The sequence below is a fragment of the Pelophylax lessonae genome (assembly GCF_965119305.1).
Source record: "Pelophylax lessonae genome assembly, chromosome: 5".
In the NCBI taxonomy this organism is placed as follows: Eukaryota; Metazoa; Chordata; class Amphibia; order Anura; family Ranidae; genus Pelophylax; species Pelophylax lessonae.
In genome coordinates this window covers 99,238,575-99,263,600 of record NC_138772.1, presented here as the reverse complement: position 1 = coordinate 99,263,600, position 25,026 = coordinate 99,238,575, and the positions used below count along the sequence as shown (strand labels likewise).

Genomic DNA, 25,026 nt, shown 5'->3' with positions numbered 1-25,026 from the left:
ACTACCGATCGATATACTGGAACTTCGAGTCGGATTTTGGCATTCCTCCAACGAAACGTTGGGTACCGTCAAGGGCCAGGTTTTCAGCCTTGGTGGTCTTCTTTCACCATCCCTTGGCTACACATTCTTTGATTCGCATCTTTATTTAGGGGGTTTGCCTCTCTGCTCCCCAGTATGGTCTCTGATGCCTCCGTGGGATCTCAATTTGGTACTGTCGGTTCTCCAGTACCAGCCTTTCGGAAATATTTGCGAGGTTCTTCTGCTTAAATTATCCTAGAAGGTAGCCTTCTTGGTGGCTATTACTTCTGCACGCAGGGCGTCGGAGCTGGCGGCGTTGTCTTGTCGTTCACCTTACCTTGTGGTTCACCTAGATGGGCGGTCCATCAAGGGTCAGGTTCCTCCGTTCCCTGTTAAGGCGCTTTCTACGTGGGCACTTGGTGCCTTTTGGGTCTTCCGCCATCAGGCGTCAGTGGTGCAGGTTGGCAAGGTGGGCACCTGGTCATATGTGCACACTTTCACAACATTTTATACAATAGATGTGCTGGCATCTGTGGATGCTGCTTTTGTTCGCAATGTTTTGCAGGCCGCTGTTTGAAAAGATTAGTCCTCTTTGAGGGTGTATGTTTATTTCAGGTGAGCTCAAGTTGTTCCTGGTTGAGCTCCATGTTACCTGGTTGGCTAGATTTAGCCTTTTTGGAATTTTTTTTTTCCTGCTGTGTTTTTTCCCACCCCTCATGTTTGACACTGCTTTGTGACGTCCCAATGGTCAAGAAGATTCTGGAGCTGTGTCTGTCAATGAAGGAAAGAGAAAAACTGAATTTTTGTAAAATCTTACCGTAAAATTCCTTTCTCTGAGTCCTCTGACAGTCGCCACCCACTCATACAGTCTTCACCAATGGGGTATTGACTTCCTCTCCTTAGGAGTAGCTAGGCAAAAGACTTGTTAAAACAAAAGCATTTACATAGACGCACCCATGGGGGTTGTCCCACTGGTCCAATAACCCCCCCTGCAATAGCCATCCCAACTCAGTTTGGTAGCAAGCAGTTAAGTGTATAAGAACCCCAAAAGAGGGTCGGGCGGGGACTGTGGGAGGACTCAGAGAAAGGAATTTTACGGTAAGATTTTACAAAAATTACGTTTTCTCTTACGTCCTCCGACAGTCGCCGCCCACTCATACAGTCTTCACCAATGGGGATGTCCCAAAGCAGTGTAGACATGAGGGGTGGGAAATGCAACTGTCAGAAAAGGCAACGCAGTACCCACATCAGAGAAAGGAACCTTACATGAACAGCAAGGTAACCTTCTGGGCAACAACCCAGGAAAGCAAATAACCAAGGGGGTAAACAACCCCAACAGCCAGGGACCCGCAACAAAACCAGGGTCCCCTACGGTACTGCCGCACAGAGAACTTTGCGGCCAAAGGAGGCATCAGCTGATGCCAGAACATCAATTTTGTAGAATTTTGAAAAAGTGTGCACTGACGACCAAGTCGCAGCTTTGCACACCTGGGCCACCGAAGCCTGATGCCGGAGGGCCCAGGACGTACTCACCGACCTGGTAGAGTGCGCCTTGACAGGGAAGGGTGGTACCTGTTCCTTCAACGAATAGGCCTGAACAATTGTCTGTCTGATCCATTTTGAAATGGTCGCCGCAGACGCCTCAGGAAGGACAAAGAGAGAATCCGATTTTCTAAAGGATTCAGTCGATGACAGGTAAACCCTGATCGCCCTGACAACATTCTAAGAATGCAACGCAATCTCTTTAGGATGCTTAGGATTCGCACAGAGCAAAGGTAAGACAATGTCCTCATTGAGGTGAAAATCCGAAACCACCTTTGGAAGAAAGAACGGGTTAGGTCGCAAGACCATCTTATCCCTATGAATCACCAGGTAAGGGGAGCGGCAAGACAACGCCGCCAACTCCGACACTCTGCGAGCAGAAGTGATCGCTACCAGAAAGGCAACCATTTTAGATAGCAGAGGTAATGAAATTTCCCTGATGTTTTCAAACGGGGAACGTTGTAACACGGACAAAACCAAGTTCAAGTCCCATGGAGGCAGAGGCTCCCTTCTAGGAGGGATCAAGTGACACACACCTTGAATGAAGGTGCGAATCAAAGAATTAGACACCACAGGACGCTGAAAAAGAACAGCCAGTGCAGAAACCTGGCCCTTAATCGTAGCCAACGCAAGGCGCTGGTCCACACCAGATTGGAGGAAAGCCAACACTCTCGCCACCGAGTATGAATGAGGAGAGAAACCCCTGGACTCACACTAGGCAAAATAAGCTTTCCAAGTTCGGAAATAAATCTTACCAGGCGAGGCTTTTCTAGCCTTGATTAAAGTAGAAATGACCTCTGAGGAGAGACCCCTGTCTCTCAGGACCTGGCTTTCAACAGCCATGCCGTAAAGCCAGCGACTGTAAAGCAGGATGGAAGATCGGACCCTGAGACAGCAGATCTTCCCGCATTGGCAGCCGCCATGGAGGCTCGACGGCCAGGTGAATGGTGTCCGCGTACCAGGACCAGCGTGGCCAGCCCGGCGCCACCAGAATCACCAGTGTTTGTTCCGAGGCCAACCTGCGAAGGAACCTGGACAACAACTGAATCGGAGGAAAGGCATAGATCAGACGATACTGATGCCAAGGCACCAACAGCGCATCAGAGGCGTCTGCCAGAGGATCGTGCGTTCTTGCCACGAACCTTTCCACCTTGTGGTTTAGCCGAGACGCGATTGGATCCACATCCAGGGATCCCCACTTCGCACACAGCATCTGAAATCTAAATACCTCCGGGTGCAGGGACCATTCCCCCTGGTCCAGGGTCTGGAGGCTCAGATAATCTGCCTGCCAATTCTCCACACCCGGAATGTGAACTGCCGATATCGCCGGGACATGAATCTCGGCTCAAGACAGAATACTGGTCACTTCCTGGGCCGCCCGGGCACTTCTGGTGCCCCCTTGGTGGTTGATGTATGCCACCGCAGTGGCATTGTCCGTTTGCACCTGTACAGGACGGCCCTGAAGACGATCCGACCAATGGAGCAGACACAGCCTGATCGCTCTCAATTCCAATATGTTTATCGGAAGGGAGGATTCCTCCTTCGACCAAGTGGGCAGATAGGTTGCCCAGGACGCCACCCCAGCCTGACAGGCTGGCATCCGTGCTAATCACCGTCCATAGTAACGGCCGGAAGGATTTCCCTTCCGACACAGCCAAGGACTGAAGCCACCACAAGAGATCCATTCTGGTTTGGCGGGTCAGAGACACTCTCACGTCCAAGGACTGAGGTAGTCTGTCCCATCTGGCCAGGATCTCCGCTTGGAGAGACCGCGTGTGGAACTGTGCAAATAGTATCGCCTCGAAGGCCGATACCATCAACCCCAGGGACCGCATACAGGTCCTGAGTGACGAGGATTCGTTGTCCCTGAGGGACCTGACCTCAGACTGTAGGGTCCGGAGCTTGTCCTCCGCCAAGAACACCTTTGCTTGAGCAGAGTCCAGTACCATTCCCAAATACGGGAGACGAACCGAAGGAGACGTGGCCGACTTCTGAACGTTGATCGTCCAACCGAACTCCTGCAGCGTCTGGACCGTAGTGGACACATCGCGCAGCAGGCTCTGACTGGCACTCGATCTTAACAAGAGATCATCCAGATTACCCAAGACCGCAATGCCCTGTGCCCGCAACAGTCCCAGAACAGGCGCCAACACTTTGGTAAAGACCCTTGGAGCCAAAGCGAGACCGGAAGGTAACGCCACAAACTGATAGTGTTCCTCCGCGATAGCGAATCGGAGGTACCTCTGATGACCCTTGAATATGGGGATGTGTAGATATGCATCCTTCAGATCGATAGAGGCCAGGAATTCTCCCGGGCTCAGAGAGGCCACCACCGAGCGGAGCGATTCCATGCGGAACTTTCGAACGCGCACAAAGCGGTTCAGAGCTTTCAAGTCCAGAATCGGACGCACTTTGCCCTCCTTTCTGGGCACAGTTAACAGATTTGAGTAAAACCCCCGAAACCTGTCCCGATGAGGCACGATTACCCCCTGAGCGAGGAGATCCTGCACCGCTTGATGCAGGTCTTGTAACCGCCCTGGGGTCAAATGAAGATTTGAGGGAAAGAATCTGTCTGCCGGCCGTGAAAGAAATTCGATCTTGTACCCTGATCGAACGATTTCCTGAACCCACCTGTCCTGAACTCGGAGCAGCCAAGGTTGGAGGAATGCTTGTATTTATCCCTGGGCATGGCATCAGAGAACACAGGCATATGATGAATTGTGTCAGTGAACCAATATGTCTGCAACTCACTCTTTTTAGTAATGCCCATGTTAAGGGATAGGCCTAGAAAGGTTTTAAATTCGGGAACCGTTCTAGGTTTCAAGCTAAATTTATCTGGCAGAGGTCAAATTTGGGTTTGCGGCAATAAATTGTTTAGCATACAAATTGCTTTGGTCCACAATTGTTCTGTACAGATCTTCTGTGAAAAACTGCTCAAAAAAAATCAAGGGGAGTAAAATTGACTGTTTCCACCTGAATTCCGGGTTGGCCAGTGAAAGGGGTGGGGGAAGTACAGGAGCTGCATAATCTGTGGGCTGCCAATTGGGATTTGCAAGCGCATCAGGAAGGGCACTATGGGCTCTACAGGCCTGCGTTTGAATTCTTGGTGGCTGCGGGTCACTACTTGTGCTAGCTACCGCACCAGCTTGAACTGCACTTATGGGACTCGCCAAGTCACTGAGTGATACTGCAGTGCTGGGTTGTCTACGACCAGGGTGTACTAGGCCACTGGTGCTTCCCAGTTCACCAGGGGGTTGAGCAGCACTAGTACCGACACTCTGCTGTATACGAGAATCATGCGGTTGTTGCACCTCCGAAACAGAGCGGGATTGGGTGCGCCTGACCTTAGCAGGGACCCCTACTTCGTAATCAGGGCTATCTGTCAGGGTGCCGCTGCTCTCTACGGGTTTGTAATACTGAGCCTGATTCTGACAGTGAGGACTCCGCCTTCGCTCTCCTCTGTCATGCTCAGTATCCTGTAGGCCTCTTCACTAGTTTACGTTTCGTTTGACATTTTGGCCACTAAATTTACAGGTACCTAGCGTGACTCACAGGTGAAAAAGCACCTGGTTGTCAAGGACTGTTTGAACCGCTACAAAAAAAAAATAACTACGAGTTCTAGAAGAGATCAGGCCTGACTCTAACGCTGTGGTTTTCTCTGCTGTGTATTTGCAGTAACAGTGATCTATTGATACTGCACTTCTTGGGGGCAGGGCGAAGGGGCTAAACGCAAATGCTGGCAGGTGTCAGGGCTGATTCTGCTAACGCTGCGTTTTTGGGAACACTAAACTATTGGGGACGCTAGTATAGTTCTAATCAAATCAAAGATATTCATCCATTCAGACACTATATTAGTAGTGGAGGTATATAGTGTGTGTGTGTGTGTTAGTGTTACTAGCAATCAAAAGGTTAAAATCTGAAGCTATCTGGGAATGACCCTTACTGATGCTGACGCTAACTGGTGTCACCCGTGACACTAATACAGCAATCATAATAAAGATCTGTGCACTTTACTGGTGACACTGTGACAGGGAGTGAACGGGTTAACTGGGGTTAAAACTTTTAGAAAGTATGTGGTGGAACCCTAACACTATACTGAGACTGACACTGACGCTAACTAGCGTCACCCGTGACACCAATATAGTGATCGGTAACTTATCTGTACACTGTATATAGTGACACTGTAACAGGGCAGTGAAAGGGTTAACTGGGGGAGATGACGGGGTTAAACCTTTATTAGTGGATATATGGTGGCGGGTACCCTAAACCTATCTGGGACTGACGATAACTACCGCTAACTTCCGCTGGCGCTAACTGGCTTCACCAGTGACACTAATACATTGATCAGTAAATTGTATACGGTGTATATATAGGGACACTGTGACAGGGAGGGAAAGGGTTAACTGGGGGTTGATCAGGGGGTTAAATATGTGCCTATGTGTAGTGGTGTCAGTGTAGTGCTCGTGTACTCGCTGTGATGCTTTCTTTTCTCACGCTGGTGTTCCGTGAAAAAATCCATACCCGTAAAAAATCCATACCCTCGTCACTTCCGGTGCACCTACGTCAGCACCTACGTCATTGAACAGCTGAGGAGCTTACTAGTGCGCATGCTCGGAGGGTATGGATTTTTCACGGTAGTGTGTGTAACGTTACACTGCATCAGCTGTTGCGGCGGTTACATTAAAGGTTACATTAAAGGTTACATTAAAACAGCTCGGCTGCAACATGAGTCATCTCCGCTCCTACCCCTGTCACTTCCCTGATCTCGGCTACTAAATATAAAAGCGGCGGCGGGTGTATGAAAATATAAATCACGGAGCCGAGATCTCCGTCATTTAGATTTCATACACCTGCCGCCGCTTTTACATTTACTAGCCGAGATCAGGGAAGTGACAGGGATAGTAGCGGAGATGACTCATATTGCAGCCGAGCTGTTTTAATGTAACCGCCGCAACAGCTGATGCGGTGTAACGTTACACACACTACCGTGAACATTCCATACCCTCCGTGTATGCGCACTAGTCAGCTCCTCAGCTGTTCAATGACGTATCCGGAGCTGTGAGCATGCGCACTGCTACGCTGCTCAGCTGTTCCTGACAGGAAGTGACATGGGTATGGATTTCTCACGGGGTATGGTTTTCTAACGTTACACTGGAACCGAAAAGGGGTCCAGGAGAGGAGATTTCCACATTTCCTGTGCCTGTGTTTACATTACACAGGCACAGGAGGCTCTGCAATTGATCAGAACCGATCACCAGGTCCAGGCCATAGATCATTGGCCTGGACCTGATGACTGATCAGTCCTGAACCAAATCCGATAACCTCCGGGACACGGGCGCGCATCACGTACCTGTACCTGATTTTGCGCAGCCGGGCCACCCTGCCTATATATATATATATATATATATATATATATATATATATATATATATATATATATATATATACAGGGAGTGCAGAATTATTAGGCAAATTAGTATTTTTGAGGATTAATTTTATTATCGAACAACAACCATGTTCTCAATGAACCCAAAAAACTCATTAATATCAAAGCTGACTATTTTTGGAAGTAGTTTTTAGTTTGTTTTTAGTTTTAGCTATTTTAGGGGGATATCTGTGTGTGCAGGTGACTATTACTGTGCATAATTATTAGGCAACTTAACAAAAATCAAATATACAGTATACCCATTTCAATTATTTATTTTTACCAGTGAAACCAATATAACATCTCAACATTCACAAATATACATTTCTGACATTCAAAAACAAAACAAATCAGTGACCAATATAGCCACCTTTCTTTGCAAGGACACTCAAAAGCCTGCCATCCATGGATTCTGTCAGTGTTTTGATCTGTTCACCATCAACATTGCATGCATCAGCAACCACAGCCTCCCAGACACTGTTCAGAGAGGTGTACTGTTTTCCCTCCTTGTAAATCTCACATTTGATGATGGACCACATGTTCTCAATGGGGTTCAGATCAGGTGAACAAGGAGGCCATGTCATTAGCTTTTCTTCTTTTATACCCTTTCTTGCCAGCCACGCTGTGGAGTACTTGGACGCGTGTGATGGAGCATTGTCCTGCATGAAAATCATGTTTTTCTTGAAGGATGCAGACTTCTTCCTGTACCACTGCTTGAAGAAGGTGTCTTCCAGAAACTGGCAGTAGGACCGGGAGTTGAGCTTGACTCCATCCTCAACCCGAAAAGGCCCCACAAGCTCATCTTTGATGATACCAGCCTAAACCAGTACTCCACCTCCACCTTGCTGGCGTCTGAGTCGGACTGGAGCTCTCTGCCCTTTACCAATCCAGCCACGGCCCATCCATCTGGCCCATCAAGACTCACTCTCATTTCATCAGTCCATAAAACCTTTGAAAAATCAGTCTTGAGATATTTCTTGGCCCAGTCTTGACGTTTCAGCTTGTGTGTCTTGTTCAGTGGTGGTCGTCTTTCAGCCTTTCTTACCTTGGCCATGTCTCTGAGTATTGCACACCTTGTGCTTTTGGGCACTCCAGTGATGTTGCAGCTCTGAAATATGGCCATCAAGTGGCATCTTGGCAGCTGCACGCTTGACTTTTCTCAGTTCATGGGCTGTTATTTTGCGCCTTGGTTTTTCCACACGCTTCTTGCGACCCTGTTGACTATTTTGAATGAAATGCTTGATTGTTCGATGATCACGCTTCAGAAGCTTTGCAATTTTAAGAGTGCTGCATCCCTCTGCAAGATATCTCACTATTTTTGACTTTTCTGAGCCTGTCAAGTCCTTCTTTTGACCCATTTTGCCCAAGGAAAGGAAGTTGCCTAATAATTATGCACACCTGATATAGGGTGTTGATGTCATTAGACCACACCCCTTCTCATTACAGAGATGCACATCACCTAATATGCTTAATTGGTAGTAGGCTTTCGAGCCTATACAGCTTGGAGTAAGACAACATGCATAAAGAGGATGATGTGGTCAAAATACTCATTTGCCTAATAATTCTGCACTCCCTGTATATATAATATATACGGTGGGCGGTTCGGAACTGGATAAGATAAAAACCTTTCGCCTTTACAATCCCTTTTAACTTTAGAACCACTGTGAGTTTGCGAAGGACAGGTGGTGATTATTGCAGCAAAAGATACATTTTTTTTTTTTTTATAACCTGCCTTGGACACAGTTTTTGTTTTTTGCCCAAGCTGGTGTTGGGCTTTATGTATGCTGTGCAGTTTAGCAGTTGGTAGGCATTATTTGAGTAACCAGCTTCCAGGATAAATTAAGTGGTAACAACCTACCCCCCCCCCCCCCTTTTTTTTTCTTTCTTTAATTCTGATTACTTTTAGATGAACCGATTGTGTCGGCTTTGGATGATTGTTTGCATTTCCTGATTTAATTAGGCTTGCACTGAATCCTGTTTATTGTTGCAGCAGGATGTAAACCTAGCCCATTGTAGTGGAGAGCTTCTATGCATCATATGTTGATGTTTTATATGGGTTCTTGCACTGCCCTTATAATTGCCTTATGTAGTCAGGATTATAGCAAATCTCATTTGTTAAGGGGAAAGGTTAAAGAGGAACTGTCACATCCAAATTAGACTCCTGTTACTCCTTTGCAAGAAAAAGGATTTAAAGCATGTGTAGAACAAAAGCTTTTTTCTTATACAGTAGTGGAGGGAAAGACAGATTATACTTTGAGCCTAGGTAACTAATGGAAATTTTACCATAGCAATTGATCTATAATCTTCCTTTGCTAAGGAAAGCTAAGTGGAAACGTAGGCAAGAATAAAAAAAACTCTTGCTCACGAAAGGAAAGCTGAACTATGAGAATATAATAGTTTCTATTGCTGCCTTCTTAAAATGCTAGTTGCTGGGCTGTCTGGTTTCAGTAATTTTAAGACCTGGTGCAAAAGTACAGATCGCTTCTAATCCAGTGGTCCCCAACCTTTTTGGCACCAGGAACCAATTTTACGGCAGCCAATTTTCCTGGGGGGTATGGTTGCGGTGGATAAGTTGGGGGATGGGATATTCATGGAGTCTGTCCTCTGCCCCCCTTCACACCCTAACCCCCTCCCCCCTTTGCAGCACAGTCCCCCTTTTGTATCAGTGTCCACAGTCCACCAGTGTCCTCGGTTCACCTTCACATCACAGCCCCCTTTACATTACAGTGCGTCTTTACAGTGCAGTCCTCTTTTACAGTGCCCCTGTAAATTAACATTACATACATTACCTTAACGGGTCTGCTCTGTAAAGGGGGGCTGTGATGTAAAGAAGACTACTAAAGGGAGCACTGTAATGTAAAGGGGACTGCACTGTAAAGTGGCACTGTAATGATTACAGTGCAGTCCCCCTTACAATTCCTCTAGCAATCGCAGCTTCTTTCATCAGTGTCCCTGCAATCTGCCCCTCCCCCTTTCCTCTCTAACATCACACTTCCCCTTCCAAATCACTGCCTTCCTTGCACAGAACCCCTACCTTTGGCAGGGCAGAGGCTGATATCAGTCTGTGTCCTCTCCCAGCTCCTCCACCTGCCCGGCTGGCAATGTCATCCTATCAGCAGGGCAGAGGGCAGGAGAAGCTCTCTCAGCAGCTCCTCCAGCCCCCTGCCCTGCTGATAGGATGACATCATCAGCCAGGTGGAGGCAGCAGCTAGGAGAGGGGACACAGGCATGGCCGCACAGCAGGAAGTGAGCGGCGACCGCGGTCTATGATAGCTCTGTGCGGACCGTGGTTATTACTCACCACCTGCTTGTTTGCCCGTCAACAGGCCACGGACCAGCACCGGTCTGCGACTTGGGGGTTGTGGACCCCTGGTCTAATCTGCCTACTTGTTCCAGGTCATTGGCTTGGAGGTTATTGAAACCAGAAACAACCAGGCATCCAGTATTCTTTGTATAGGTCTGCAATGGCAACATGAATATTTCAGTTAGTACAACTGAGTTCTTGTTAACATTTTAGCCATGGGTGACCCCGAGCTGTAGTTTTCATCATCATTCTGCTGTATGGGGCTCTTGTACACAGAATATCCCCCACAACTTAGTGGTTCCGAAGCCTTAAGGTTTTTTACCCTAATGCATTCAATGCATAAGGTAAAAAACCTTCTTTACTGTACGATTCCCCCCTTCCCCTTATACTTGAGCCTGATCCAGATCATGCGACGTGCAGAACAGCAGCGACTCTCGCTTCTGTCTCCTTCCTCACTGGCAGATTGATAGCAGCAGGAGCTATTGGGAGCAAGCACACACGAGTACCCCATAGCAAGCTGCTTGCTATGGGGGCATTCATCGAACCAGGAGTGCCGGCGGGGACACTAGAGGATCGGGCTGCTTTGTGCAAAACCATTGCACAGAGCAGGTAAGTAGAACATGTTGATTTTTTTTAATACAAAAGAAAACGTAAGGTTTAATGTCACTTTAATTATCACTTGTCTGCAAAATTTGAAGACTCATTCACACTTCCTGTACAAAAAAACAGAAAAAATGCAGATCACAGTTTCCTTTTTTGGTTTTATAACATTATTGAAACATTGGTGGGACCTCTCATTCATTTCTATGCACCATAGCTCAGCAGGAAGAAACCGAGCTGTGGGTTTACTGTGATGCAGGACCAGAGAATGTAAACATTTTGCAGATTTCTGCACCGCAATTTACCCAAAGGCTTTGTCCAAGTGTGAACAGGGCACATAGAAAACAATTGGTTTCTGTTTTTTTCTAATGCAGAATAACGCAGGTCTCTGCACAAGTGTCAAAAAATCCTAGTCGAGTCTCTCGCTTGAGATATTCAGTAGGTGGGTTAAGGAATGCTGCCCGGTAGTTGCCAGTAACTAAGATCTTTCTCTCTTCAGCCATTGAAGTGGACCTCACTTTTAAAATTACACTTCACAGGCGCATGTCGGCACAGCAAATGCCCCAATTTTGCTTAAATAAAACAACAAAAAAACTCTTAACTTGAATACAAAATTGTGTTCTGAACCTCATTGTGTCACTTCTGTCAAAGGCAAAGGTGAAATAATCTCTTGCTACCAGGTGCATTGTGGGTGTTTGGAAATTATTATGCATTGTACGGAGTCTGTTGTTTTTCAGTCATTCCCTTTTGTTGAGATAAAAGAAAAAAACGGTTTGCCCATGTAATGTACAAATATGGCTGTTCCAAGTACATTTAAAATTGTTATACAGGTTTATTATAGCACAAACCGTTTGCATAGAGCTTTACAACACGAGGGTAGACAGTACAGTTACAATACAATTCAATGCAGGAGGAATGTAGGCCCATCTCATTAGAGCTTACAATCTAACTGTGGGGGATGTTCTGCTGAAGAAAATAAAAGTACAGTTGCTAGGTAGGGCAGGATAGGCTTCTCTGAAGAAAAGGGTTTTCAGAGATCGCCTTTAAAGTGAACAGAGATCGCCTTTAAAGTGAACAGAGTAGGAGATAGTCTGACAGCTTGGAGTACAGTGTTCCAGAGAATGGGAGAGACTCTGGAGAAGTCCTGGCGGCAAGCATGGGAGGAGGTGATAAGGGAGCTAGAGAGCAGAAGGTCTTGGAAAGAACACAGAGAAAGATTTGGTTGGTATTTTGAGACTAGGTTAGTAATGTATCTGGGGGCTGTGGATGACTTTGTAAGTTGTTGTTAGTATTTTTTGAATTTTATTCGTTGGGTGGAGGGAAGCCAGTGTAGGGATTGGCAGAGGGGTAGCAGACACTGAATGGTTAGTAAGGTGGCTGAGTCTGGTGGCAGCATTCATGATGAACTGAAGGGGAGATATCCTATGTAAAGGTAAGCTAATGAGGAGAGAGTTAAAATAAGTGAGGCGAGAAATGAATAGGGAGTGAATTGGAGGCTTTGCTGTGTCATTGGTGAAGAAGGGGCGTATTTTGGAGATGTTGCGGAGGCAAGATTTTGACAGTGATCGGATGTGGGGCCGAAAGGACAATTCAGGGTTCAGAATTACACCTAGCACCCTGCGGTGCAGGAGTGGGCTGATGGTTGTGCAATTGTTCCTGACAGAGAAGTTAGTGAAAGGGGCACATGAGGGAGGAAATATTATGAGCTCAATTTTGGATAGATTGAGTTTGAGGAAGTGGTGTGACAATCCAGGTTGATATGTCTGTCAGTAAATTAGTGATGGAGTGAGCTGGGGGGAGAGATCAATTTGGGTTCCATCAAGAAATGGTATTGAAAGCCATGGGAGGCAATCAGTTGACCCAGGAAGGAGGTGTAGAATCACAAATACACATAGAAACAAGGTATGTAAAATATTATAGCTCTTATAATAGAAATACAGTGGCCGCCATCCAGCCACAATTTGAAAATGCCAATTGCCCTTGTGTGACTCTTGACTTCATAGACTTAGAACAAGCAGGTTATCCATGAGTCAGGGGGAAAAAAAAGAAATAATCTTCTCACTCTATTTGCCTCATGTATGTGATTCGGAAGGTACTGAAGCCAAAACAGAATGACTAAAATGACTAAAAAAAAAAAAAAAAAGCCCCATTGAACTCCATGCATCCGGTGCCCCGCATGCCGATTAGGGGGCGTGAAGCATGGATAGCAGGGGGCGGCGCCCCCAACGCACCGGCCACCACTGGTCAGAATGTCCACCGCAATATCGCAGTCCTGCTATAAGTCGCTGATTGCTGCCATTACTAGTATAAAAAAATTTGATAAATATTTCCCATAGTTTGGTTTCTGCGGGCGTTATAGCATCTTCAATCAAAATACACTTATTGTAATTTTTTTTATACCAAAAATATGTAGCAGAATACATATTGGTCTAACTTTATAAAGAAATGTTATTTATTTATTTTTTATTAGATATGTATTCTAGCAGAAAGTAAAACATATTGATTTTTTTTTTTTTTTTAAATTGTCAATTTTTTTTTTGTTTATAGTGCAAAAAATTAAAACCTCGGAGGTGGTTCAATACCACCAAAAGAAAACTCTATTTGAGGGGGAAAAAAGATTCCATAAATGTTATTTGGGTACAGTGTCGCGCGACCGCACAATATTGGGTTAAAGTAACACAGTGCCGTATCGCAAACACAAAAAAAAAATGGCCTCGTCATGCAGGGGGGTAGATCTTCCGGAGGTCAAGTTTTTAAGGTTGCAAAGTTCAAAAAGTGATCATTTCCTATTTCAGCCTGTTGAAAGCATCTCACAGGGCATTTTTGGGAGTGTTGTCTGACAGGACTTGTGCAACACATCCAAAATCCTCATTTAACGCTGTAGGTTTAATAATGCTTGTTATAGGTACCTTTATAATTTAATGGCTGTATGAAAGAGCCCTATGGGCTCGTTCACACTTAAGGTGTTTTCTGAAGAGCATTTGACAGACAATGAGAAGAAATGGATCGCTTCCTCACCACCTGCTTTAACCCCTTGAAACCCACACTGGTTCTTTGCAACCGCTTGCATTGCATGTGGTTGCAGGGAGTTTGCAGAGCAGCCCCATTCACTTAAAGTGACGGGGTATAATTCTTGCCGCAGCCTATGTACACGGCCCCCTCCCCCGCTGTGGCCTCTATATCTAAAAGGGGTAGCAAAAGTGCAGCTTAGCCACAGGGTTTTACTAGCCCTCCATCCCCCCCAACCTCACGTGTGAAGGAGTCCCATAACGCATTAAAAGACTATAGGTCCTGTATAACAAGAAATCCTGGTCCTGGCTGGGGATGGTAGTGTGTCATAGCCAGGGAGGAGTATATTAATATAGAAAGCATGCCTTCCCAGGCCTGAGGTCATCCTATGGCATGGCAGTGTAACCAAGGAGGCAGTGTTAATTAGTGAGCACTCCCCAAGTGCAGTGGGGTAAGCATAGGTACTTATTTCAAATATGTTGGAGTGGAGGGCCTCTAATGTTACCTTTGTAGCACAGATTGTAAAAATTTTGTCCAGAAAAAAATAAATAAATTAAAAGCAAATGATACAGGCCATCGCTTCTAATATATTTGGAATAGATGGTGCCGCCTGGTGTTCTAGAGATGTATATTGTAGTAGTGTAGGCCCAGGTGTTGGTGGTTTTAGCGTTGCTGTATTAGAATCTTGTAGAAAAAACACTATACAATTTCATTACTTGGTCATTTAAATTAGAAATAATACTGCTGACCAACTTTGAAAACCGTCTGGGGCAAAATGTAAAACCCTTGATTTAGTTGGTTGCCTGCTGCGGCTCAAGAATGTATGCAGTTTGTGGTCATTGTTCTCTGCAATGCATAACAAAACCCATGTGTTTCTTTTTTTTTTCTCATGTAGCTGTCAGGGGAATCGATCCCAGTTGTTTTGCTTGTCTGTAATGCTGAAGATTATAATTTCTGTTCATCATTGTTCATTTTTCATTTACACCATCACCCTCTTCACCCACAGGATCAGCATTCTCCCTTCGATTGAATCCTCTGTGTCTGCATGAAACTGTAACAAAGGTAATTATTCTCTGTATTGCAAGAGTCAGAAACTCACCTCCTGGCCCAGCCTGCACCTCTCAGATCAGAGTGGTAATAGGCATTGCAGAGCCGAGGGAAGTCCTGGGTTCCTCTTTGGCCCCCTATATGACACACCCAAGCTGAGACCTGAGAGGACTTCCCTCAATCTGCTGGGCAATACGCCATCTGAGGTCTGGTGTGTGAATTTTGGGGGAGGTGAGCATTTGTGCCGCAGGTGATTTTAGCTTAGGAAGGGGGGCATTTTATGCTTCTGATTGAAGATGGGTATTAGTTGCTCTTGAACTCTGTACTGTTACATACCGCTGCATTCTACATTTCCTGCACTTTTTGTTATAAACTACTGACTTCTGACCTTTGCTTTACTACTGAACTCTGCATTACTACTGCATTACTCTGCACACTGTGTTACTAACTACTGACCTCTGAACTATGCATTTTCTAGTTAGGTTATCTTCTTATCATTAAAGTGGAGTTCCACCCATTTTTAATAAATTGGATTACATAGATGTATGTAATCCCCTTTAAAACGACTTTTACCAATGGAAAGTTTTTTTTTTTTTGTTGCTAGTAAATACCTTATTTTCTGCTTTATTATTATTATACAGGATTTATATAGCGCCAACAGTTTGCGCAGCGCTTAACAAAATGAGGGCAGACATTACAGTTACACTACAATTTGGAACAAAAGGAATCAGAGGCTTTATTTATCCTCTTCTCACTTCCGGGTCTGGTCGGCGATTACGTCATTCGGCAATTCGCAGTGTGTGCTGGGAGGCATGAAATCTCGCTTTGTTACACAGGAGATGAGCTGCACTGCGTGCTCTTCCCTGCCTCCGCCCCGCCTCCTCTCAGTGAGCTGTATGTATGTAGTGTATTGAGGCTGTGCTCCGCCCCGCCTCCTCTCAGTGAGCTCAGTGAGGATATAATGCTTTCAGTCCTCGCTCACTGAGAGGAGGCGGGGCAGAGGCGGGCGGAGCACGGCCTCAATACACTACATACATACAGCTCACTGAGAGGAGGCGGGGCGGAGCACGGCCTAAATACACTACATACATACAGCTCACTGAGAGGAGGCGGGGCGGAGCACGGCCTCAATACACTACATACATACAGCTCACTGAGAGGGGGCGGAGGCGGAGCGGAGCACGGCCTCAATACACTACATACATACAGCAGAACACGCAGTACAGCTCATCTCCTGTGTAATAATGCGAGATTTCATTCCCTGAGATACATCCCAGCATACACTGCGAATCGCCGAATGACGTAATTGCCGACCGGACCCGGAAGTGAGAAGAGGATAAATAAAGCAGAAAATCAGGTATTTACTAGCAACAACAAAAAAAAAAAACTTTCCATTGGTAAAAGTCGTTTTAAAGGGGATTACATAGATCTAAAGTGACTAAAATGGGTGGAACTCCACTTGAAACTCTTCTATGGTATTCAGGTAGAACATCAGCTCTCCAGGGTTCCCTACCCCTGCTTTGTTGGTTAAACCTCATGTAACGCACATTTAGAATTATTGATTTATTGTTGGCAGTCATTGGTTCCATGTGTTTTTTTTGTGTGCTGCTATCTTTTTCTCTTGACTTTTATCAGGACTTGCTTTATAGATAAACTCCAGGCAAATATGAAAACAACAAATAATGCTATTGCATAATTATTAAGAAAAAAAATAATTTAGAAAAGTCATTGAAATTGCAAACGCATGTGTAATTTTTTTTTACAAATTGTTGGCTGCTTCTGCCTTTTTTTATTAACCACTTCTGGACCGGAAGGTTTTACCCCCCCTAATGACCAGGCCATTTTTTTTGCGCTACGGCTCTGCATTACTTTAACTTACAATTGCGCGGTCGTGCAACACTGTACCCAAATAAAATGTATGTCCTTTTTCACTTTCTTTCATCGGGCGTAGGTGCCCGACGCATGCAGTTTTTGTACGTGCGTATATGTGGGGGTGGGGGTGGGGGATTTTTTGTGCTTGGGTGTAACTAACTTATTACATTTAAAAATATATTTCTCTTACGTCCTCCGACAGTCGCCGCCCCTTCATAATCTTCACCAATGGGTATTGACCTTTGCTCCGTAGGAGTAGCTAGGCAACAAGATTTGTTAATATAAAAGCTTTTAGCATATCACACCCCTAGGGGGCGGTCCCCTCAGTCAATACCTCCCTGCTTCCAGCATCCTCAACTCAGTTTGATCTTACCTAGCTTAGGAGTTAGCTGGCTGTTCCTGTGCTGGGGCTTTTCAGTCTCGGCCTTCTTTCCTTTTTTGATTTTATTTCAAGTATTTTTCTCTTTCTTTTACTTAGCTGTTATTTTATCAGCCTTAGTTTAGTTTTCTTTGGATGAAGATGATTATGTGGAGCTGGGTCTCGGACTGGCTTCCCTGGATCCCAGGGCTGAGTGCCAGGGGTTTCCCCAGCCTGCAATCGAGCGTTCAGCTTAGGTTTTACCCTGGCATATTGAACGACCCATCCCTGTTTGCTGCAGGGATGCTGCCTGTGAGGTGGCTACCTCACCGGACGCCATTTGCGGTTTCGCACCGCAGTCCACTGCGTCCTGGCTACAACACTCCCTGTCCTCAGTATAGCGGTTTGGTCGCTGGAGATGGCCCCCCACGCCATCCGGTATGGTAAGCACCTTTCTGTGTGGGGACCTTCTGTGTGGGTGTCAGTCTGTGGCTGTGTATCACCCCCCATGTCTGTGTAACTGCGGGCTCCCTGTCTGATCCCTGTGTGGCTATACTGCCTGTGGGCTGCGAGGGGGGGCCATCCTGCTCTGCTGTGAATATGCTCTGGGTGCAGTTTTTTGTGTGCAGACGTGTGTGTGCGGCGGTCGCTGCGGCGATCCGCCATTTTCTTTGCCTGAATGCTGAGATGACTGGCCCTGCCTCTGTGCAGCGCCGTGTTTTGGCGCCATTCGCTGCCATTTTGGCGGGCGGTGCTCGGCCGAGCACATGTCGGCGCCATTTTACTGTAGCCTTCTCCTCCAGCCGAGCGGCCATTTTACCAGAGCCTTCATAGGAGATATCTGTCAGGCAGCATTGCATCACTTCCCTCTCGGGGAACAGCGATCGGTGGCAGCAGTCTGGTGTGTCTCTCCAGGTTTTTACATCCTCGTCCTGTGATTTTTGCTCAGTGTGATCTGTCCATGTGGGATCGGTGCAGGCAGCGGTGTGCGGTGAGCGGCGCTCGCCGTGCTTTAAAGGGCCAGTGCCTTTAGTGCTTTTTCTGTGCTGAGGCATGGACGCTCTGGATAGCATGTTTTCCCCCCGCCCTGGTGGGGGTCCGGGGGGCTGCTGCACTCCCCGATGGAGCCGATCTGACTGAATGTGGTGTTTTTTCCTTGAGTGAATGCTGATGGCTGAACGATCCGCATACAGGGTCAGGGTGTCCAGTTCCTTTGATTCAAAAGGCGATGTGGCTGCTGGAGCTGGCGTGCTCTTCTGAGGGTCTCGCTCATCTCTGGACCTTATGGGGTCTGAGGGGGAGGCTGAGGTAGAAGGGGTTGATACTTCTCCCCCCGGCTCGCCTGAAGAGCTTGCACTCATGGATGAGTTGATCAATGGGGCGCAGAGGAAACGCAAACCAGCGCAGGTTTTTTCCCTGCCCTGCGGGATTTCATCACGCTGTTGATGAGCAATGGCGCGATTTAAAGTAGCCCTTTACTGTGCCAAAGAAGTTCAAACTGCGTTATCCGTTTGCGCCCCCCACCGACGAGCGTTGGTGTGTGCCGCCTCAGGTGGATCACGTGGTGGCCGTTTTTTGAATAAGCCTACTGTGATTCCTGCTGAGTTTATCTCCTGCTGGTTCTGTGCTGAAGCCTAGTTTTGCTTCCATCATGGCGGCCCATGCTATTGCGGATTGGACGCAGGGCACCCTGGTGGCTGATTCAGCTCCACTGACCGCATTGGCTATGGTGGATCAAATTCATCAAGGTGTCATGTACTTTTGTGATGCGGACTTTGTTTTGGTCCCCTGGGCGGCGCGCCTATCCAGTGTAGCGATGTTGAACCGTCGTCTGATGTGGCTGAAGAATTGGTCTGTTGACCAAGCTTCTCGCAAGACGCTGACTATTTTTTCCTACGTGGGATCTCGCCTTTTTGGCGAGGCTTTGGATACTCTGATACAGGGAGTTTCCGGGGGTAAGAGCGCTCTTTTCCCCCACACTCACAAGAATAAGTCTTTTTGCGGTAAAAGATGATCCTCGTTTAGACCCGCTCAGGGGTCCTTTCGTGCCTTTCGGTCGCAATCCAAAGGCAAGCCTTTCAAAGGTCAAGGCTCCCAGAAGAAGCCGTGGGCGGGTAAGTAGAAGTCCGGCCAGTCCGGTTCCGCTTCCCACGCCAATTCAGCCTGAAAAGGCGGCCTCAGCCGCTTCTGGGGTGGGGGGACGTTTGCGTGGTTTTCTACAACCCTGGTTGGCCCGCATTCGGGGCAGATGGGTTCAGGTAATCGTTCGATCTGGTTACATGATCGAGTTTCTCTCTTGGCCGGCGGGCGGATTCTTTCCCTCAAATCTTCGGTATCTCCGGTGCGTTTGCAGGATCTGTGCCTGGCGGTACGGGTCCTGTGGGCCCAAGAAGTAGTGGTTCCGGTGCCTCATCGGGACAGATTTCGGGGGTTTTTACTCCAATCTGTTCCCTGTGCCCAGAAAGGAGGGCAAGGTGCGTCCGCTCGGGACTTGAAAGCTCTGACCCGCTGGTGCGGGTTCGCAAGTTCCGCGTGGAATCCCTGCGCTCGGTGGTGGCTGCCCTGGTTCTGGGGGCTTTCTGGGCCTCCATCGTTTTGAAGGATGGATACCTTCAAGTTCCCAATTTCGAGGGTCACCAGAAGTACCTTCGATTCGCCATTGCGCAGGATCATTACCAATTCGTTGCGTTACCTTTCGGTCTCGCTTCGGCTCCGCGGGTTTTCACCAAAGTGCTAGCGCCGGTCCTGGCTCTATTGCGAGCTCAGGGCATCTCTGTCTTGGGGTATCTGGACGATTTCCCACTTCGGTCTGCTGCCAGTCAGGACCTGGTAACCAACCTGTCCACCACGATGCGGACTCTGTAGGAGTTTGGTTGGACAATGAACATTCCTAAGTCGGCTCTATGTCCGTCGGTTCGTCTTCCCTACCTGGGAATGATTCTGGACTCTGTTCTAGCGTAGGTCTTCCTGCGAGAAGACAAGCTCAGGACGCTTCAGGACGAGGTCAGGTTCCTCAGGGACATTCAGTACTCGTCTCTCCGGACATGCATGAGATGTCTGGGATTAATGGTCTCGGCTTTCGAGGCGATTCCCTTTGCCCAGTTTCACACGTGGGGTCTTCGACGGTGATTTTGGCCGAGTGGGACGGGCGACCGCAATCTCTGGATCTGCGGATCTCTTTGAGCCATCGCGCCAGAAGGAATCTTCTGTGGTGGCTCTGGTCCCCGGCGGTGTCGGGGGGGAAAGTCTTTTCGTCCATTTTTTATGGACGGTGGTCATCACGGATGCCAGCCTGTCGGGCTGGGGTGGTGTTCTGGGCGTTTTGTCCACCCAGGGAACTTGGTCGGAAGAGGAGTCGTCTCTTCCGATCAACATTCTGGAATTGAGGGCGATAAAGCTTTGCCTTCTGCAATGGTCGGAACGGCTTCAGGGCCGTCCAGTTCGGGTTCAGACGGACAATGCCACAGCAGTGGCCTACATCAACCATCAAGGGGGCACCAGGAGTGCCCGAGCGGCTCGGGAAGTGGCCGACATTCTGTCATGGGCCGAGGCGCACGTCCCGGCGATATCGGCAGTACACATTCCGGGGGTGGAGAACTGGCAGGCGGACTATCTGAGTCGCCAGACCCTGGACCAGGGAGATTGGTCCCTCCACCAGGATGTCTTCCAGATGTTGTGCGCGAAGTGGGGTCTTCCAGATGTGGACCTGTTCGCGTCTCATCTAAACGACAGGGTGGAAAGGTTCATGGCAAGGACGCGCAATCCGCGGGCGGACGCCTCGGACGCGTTGGTGGCGCCCTGGCATCAGTATCGTCTGATGTATGTCTTTCCCCCGATTCAGCTGTTGTCCGGGTTCCTTCGCAGGTTAGCCTCGGAACCACACACGGTGTTTTCTTGTGGCCCCGGACTGGCCTCACCGGTCTTGGTACGCAGACCTCGTAAATCTGGCAGTCGACGCTCCGAGGCGTCTGCCGCTTCGAGACGGCCTTCTGTCTCAAGGGCCGGTATTCCATCCTGCCTTACAGTCGCTGGCCTTAACGGCCTGGATGTTAAAAGCCAGGTCCTGAGGGATAGGGGTCTCTCCCCTGAGGTCATTCCCACCTTGATTAAGGCTAGAAAAGCCTCTTCAGGTAAAATTTACTACCGTACTTGGAAAGCGTACTTTGCCTGGTGTGAGTCCAGGGGGTATTCCCCCCCGCTCATACTCGGTGTCGAGAGTGTTGGCTTTCCTCCAATCTGGTGTGGACCAGCGTTTGGCGCTGGCCACGATTAAGGGTCAGATTTCTTCGCTGGCCATTCTTTTCCAACGCCCAGTGGCGTCTAATTCGTTGATTCGCACCTTTTGTTCAGGGGGTGCGACATTTGGTCCCTCCTGGGAGGGAACCTTTGCCTCCATGGGACTTGAACCTTGTTCTGTCCGTGTTGCAACAGGCTCCTTTTGAGAAGATCAGGGAGATCTCGTTGTCTCTGTTGTTCAAAAAGGTTGCTTTTTTGGTGGCGATCACTTCGGTCCGCAGGGTGTTGGAGCTGGCGGCTTTGTCCTGCAGCTCTCCCTACTTGGTGATTCACTTGGATGGGGTGGTCTTTCGACCTAACCCTTCCTTTCTTCCGAAGAGGATCTCGGAGTTTCATCCTAATGAGGCCATTGTCTTGCCTTCGCTTGCGCGAAGCCTAAGCTTCCGAAGGGAGTTGCCTTGCATTCCTTGGATGTTGTTCGGGGGATCAGGGTTTACCTGTCATCGACTGAATCCTTTCGCAAGTCGGATTCCCTATTCGTCCTTCCTGAGGGTCCTCGGAAGGACATGGCGGTGTCGGCTGCGACCATCGCCATATGGATCAGACAGACCATTGAGCATGCCTATGCTTTGAAGGGGAAGGTTCCTCCCTTCCCTGTGTAGGCGCACTCTACCAGATCTTTGAGTGGGTCTTGGGCCTGTCATCATCGGGCTTCTGTGGCCCAGGTGTGTAAGGCGGCGACTTGGTCGTCCGTTCACACCTTCTCCATCTTTTTACAAAGTGGGTGTTCTGGCATCGGCTGATGCTTCCTTTGGCCGTAAGGTTCTTAGTGCGGCGGTGCCTTAGGGACCCTTGTTTTTGGGCCCTTGGCTGTTGGGGTGTCTTACCCCTGGGTTACTTGTTCTTTCCTGGGTTGTTGCTCCTGTTGGGCACGTTATCCTGTTGCCCAGTTGGTTCTCTTACTTTGGTAAGGTTCCTGTCTCTGATGTGGGTACTGCATTGCTTTGGGCGCGGCTGCGTTTCCCACCCCTCATGTCTACACTGCTCTGGGACGTCCCATTGGTGAAGATTATGAAGGGGCGGCGACTGTCGGAGGACGTAAGAGAAAACGGAAAATCTTACCGTAAAATTCCTTTCTCTGAGTCCTCCGACAGTCGCCGCCCCCGCCCCTCTTTTGGGGTTTTGTTTATGTACTCTACTGCTATGCTACCAAACTGAGTTGAGGATGCTGGAAGCAGGGAGGTATTGACTGAGGGGACCGCCCCCTAGGGGTGTGATATGCTAAAAGCTTTTATATTAACAAATCTTGTTGCCTAGCTACTCCTACGGAGAAAAGGTCAATACCCATTGGTGAAGATTATGAAGGGGCGGCGACTGTCGGAGGACTCAGAGAAAGGAATTTTACGGTAAGATTTTACAAAAATTCCGTTTATTTTTAAATCGCATAGGGGACACAAAAACCCCTATGTGATGATTTTTTTTGGTGACAGGTTCACTCTCCTCCTCCTCTCTACCTGGCTGCGCCCACTATGCCAATCCTGGCCTCGCAGATGGACAAGGGGAGCCCGGGATGCACTTTCCCTAATGGCCTTTTTGGGTGGACTTGGGCCCCTCCCTGGAATGGTCAGACCCCTTCGTTTCCCTCCTTCTCACACAGCGTCCCCCTCCCCCCCCCCCCCTCATATATCAGGATCAGGTCAGGGGGTGGACATACTTGTCCAGGTTCGTTTTGGGGGTGTAGAGCCGTCGGCAGCCGAACGCATGTTTTTTTTAGGGGGGAGTTGTCCTGATGGGGGCTCCTGGCAGGGCCCCCCTTTACTGTTACAATGTCCCCCAGGGGTTCCCTGTGGATCCCGGGCGCCGCGTGGAGTCGCCATTTTGTTATGGATGGCTGGCTGTATCTATCGGCGGCCATGTCTGTGTAGTTCGGCGGTCATTTTTCTTGTGGTTTCCCATTGAATAGAGCGGCGGCCATGTTTTTGGAGCCTTATGGGCGGTGATTGCGGCAGTGGACCTCTAGTGCTAACTCCAGAACTTCCTCTTTCTCTCTGATCGCCGCATGGTGTGCAGCATCTGGCGCTCTGCTCTCTGCCTGACCGGGGGTGGTGAGTTCTTGTGGGTGCCTTGCAGCTCTCCCTCCCTCTGCTATAGCAGCGGCTGTTTGTGCTGGGACCTGTGGTGCTGCTACCGCTGTGGCGGGGGGTCACTTAGCCGTGTTTTCTCATTTGTGCCTGTGTGATTCCCCTGGTTAACCATGGACTCCCTGGAGTACATTTCACCACCTGATCCCCTCTCAGAGGCAGCGGACCGTTCTGGGTCCCAGTCCACCCTGTCTACAATGGCGGCGGCCTAGTGTCCTACTCCTGTAGGGGGCAGCATAACCCAGTGGTCAAGAAGATTCTGGAGCTATGTCCGTCAATGAACAAGAGAAAAGTGAGAGGGAAAAGTTAACGAACAATGAGAAAAGGATTTTACGATAAGACAAAAATCCAACTTTTTTTTCATCAATTTAGAGCCAATATGTATTCTGCCACATATTTTGGGTAAAAAAAAAAAAAAATCCTAATAAGTGTTTATTGATTGGTTAAAGTTATCGCGTCTATAAACTAGGGGATAGATTTATGTCATTTTTATGTATTTATTTTTTTATTAGTAATGGCGGCGATCAGTAATTTTTAGGGGGACTGGGGGACCAGTGACATTACTACAGTAATCACTGCTAAAGAAATGTACTGCTACTGTAGTAATGACATTGGCAGGGAAGTGGTTAACACCAGGGGCAATCAAAGGGTTAAGTGTGCTCCTAGAGATTGCTTTCTAACTGTATGGGGGATGGACTCAATGGATGAACACAGAGACCTGTGTACCTAAACTGCAGGATCACAGGATCCCTGTGTTCATCCCTTCGGTCTGCCTTGTTTACAGAACGCTGTTCTGTCTCCATGGGGAGCAATTGTGAGAGGCCGGCGGACATCGCTTTCGCTGGACCCCGGTGATTGGCTCCCCCTCTGGTCAATCGGTGTGTGTGCACGCCCCCACTATCTATTGCACAAAGCGATGTACAGGTATGTGGTTTCACGTAATAGAGCCGACCTGCCTCAATAAAACTACAGCAGCTAGTCAGCAAGTGGTTAAAACACTAGCTGCCCATGCCAATTCTGACACATCTCACATACGTGTAAAAATTAGCTTTTTTTTTTTTTAGTAGATAATTATTTAGAACCCCTAAACAATCTTTTCTGAAAGCAAAGGCCCATTTTTATGTCACGCAATGTTTGCACATCTGTTTTTCAAACGCAGTTTCTTTTGGGAAAAATACACTTTAACCACTTAAGCCCCGGAAGATTTTACCCCCTTCCTGACCAGGGCCTATTTTGCAATTCGGCACTGCGTGACTTTAACGGACAATTGCGCGGTCGTGCGACGCTGTACCTAAACGAAATTGACGTCCTTTTTTTCCCACAAACAGAGCTTTCTTTTGGTGGTATTTGATCACTTGTGCGATTTTTTTTGATCATGCGCTATAAACAAAAAAGAGCGTCAATTTTGCAAAAATAACAATATTTTTCACATTTTTTTATATGAAATTCCCCAATAAAAAATGTAAAAATCAAA

At 47.9% G+C, this 25,026-nt stretch overlaps 1 protein-coding gene across 5 annotated transcripts in view; it reads left to right on the top strand.

Annotated features, from left to right (window-relative positions):
- Positions 1-25,026, top strand: part of ZMYND11 (zinc finger MYND-type containing 11) — a 191,648-nt gene that overhangs the window by 28,820 nt on the left and 137,802 nt on the right. The window contains exon 2 of one of the 5 annotated variants that reach the window (XM_082259457.1): positions 14,905-14,960. The exons of the other annotated variants lie outside the window; for them this stretch is intronic. The gene's annotated coding sequence lies outside the window, so the exon portion shown is untranslated. The remainder of the gene's footprint in view (positions 1-14,904; positions 14,961-25,026) is intronic. 5 annotated transcript variants of the gene reach the window in all.